This window comes from Colletotrichum gloeosporioides (genome assembly GCF_011800055.1).
Source record: "Colletotrichum gloeosporioides strain Lc1 chromosome Unknown consensus_12, whole genome shotgun sequence".
NCBI lineage: Eukaryota > Fungi > Ascomycota > Sordariomycetes > Glomerellales > Glomerellaceae > Colletotrichum > Colletotrichum gloeosporioides.
The window spans coordinates 1-1,845 of record NW_025544657.1 but is presented as its reverse complement, the minus strand read 5'-3'; positions in this window follow the sequence as shown (position 1 = coordinate 1,845).

Genomic DNA, 1,845 nt, shown 5'->3' with positions numbered 1-1,845 from the left:
GTTATATTTTAGATTATCTTTCCCCTTACTTTTCCCTACTAGAGGAGGAAACCTATAAGTAATAATAACTAGAATTATTATAATATATTAATTCCCTTATTATTATCTATACGATTAAATACCTATAAATGCTTAGGATTATTACCTTTTATTATAATATAAGCCTATCTATAACCCTATACTATATAGGTATATATACTATACCCCTAAATATACTTATACCTATATTAATAGGTTATAAGCCTAGTTTAGAGATAACCTTTATTCTTTTTACCTCTTTACCTCTCCCCTATTTACCTATAAAGCCCTACCTCTACTTAAGGGTTATATATACTAAAAATCGATCCTTTAAATACTTTTCTATTTATACTACCTATATAGAAACTAATATACTAACTAGATTAATAGTTTAGTTCTATAAGATATACCTTTTATAAATCTATATAACTAACCTTATATAAATTAACTATACTTCTATTAATCCTTCCTTAAGTAGATAGTCTCTTATTACTACTTTATTTAATCTATATTTTTTAAATTATCTCTTTAAACTATCCTCTAATCTACTCCTAATCTAGTTTAGACCTATACTTATAGTATAATAGATTTCCTCTTAACTAATTTACTATATAGGATATATATCTCCTTAATTTAATAGAAGTTTAGTTAAAGAAGATATTAATTAAAGAGAAAGAATAAAAACTACTCTTTTTATTAATTAAACCTTAACCCTCTAGGTTTATAACTATTATAACTTTATTATAAAAACTACTATACTAAATATATAATAGCTCTTTAATTATATAACCTCACTATTATTTAACCTTTATAAGACTTATAACTATATATTATATAGTAATAAGGTAATAATAACTAATCTTAAAGTTTAGTTCCTTAAGTTTATAGGCTTTAAGAACTATAAAATATAGGCTATATATATAAAAACCCTACTATATAGTAAAGATATTACTATAAACCTTATTAAACTTATATCTAAAGATAATTTAGATAAAAACTATAAGGCTTTAAGTTATATATAGTTATTTTATAATAATAGTTTACTTAGGGTTATAAAAAATAATAAAGATACTTATATAGTTTAGAATTATCTAAAGTTCCTATATAAGCCTATAGGTTTTATAAATAAGTTTTTAACTTATAAAAAGTTTTTTAATACCTCCTTAGATAATTTTAAATCTATAGAAGATTATATAAATAAAATAAAAGAACTTATAGATAACTTATCTTATAATAAGTTTAAACTACTAGATTAAGTAGTTATTACTTATATACTTAATAGTCTAAATAAAACTTATAAGGCTTTTATAATTTCTATAACTTAGTCTCTTAGGACTAACCCTTCTACTTATAACTTAAACTCTTTATATATTAATCTTATAGATAAGTATAAGAGAAAAGGAGGTAAAAAAGTAGTTAATAATACTACTACTAAGGGTAATAAAAATAAAAAATAAAATAAAAACTAAGAAAATAATAAAAAGAAAGATAAAAATAAAATAAGTAAAAAACTTTAGAAAAAATAGAAAGGTTTATACTATAGAAAGTATAAGAAAATAAACTATACTAAAGAAAACTACGCTTTTCTATATCCTAAAAAAGTACCTAATTAATAGAAAAAGCCCTCTATTAGTACTATTAGTACTAAGGATAAAGAAAAAGAAGTAGTTAATATAATTACTATAGATAATATTACCCCCTATATATCTATTAATAATCCTAAAAATCCTATAAATTTAATAGATTTATCTTCTAATAAAAAAGAAAAAGATATTCTCTTTAAGAATATAAGCTATACTACTCCTAATAATATATATAATAATACTA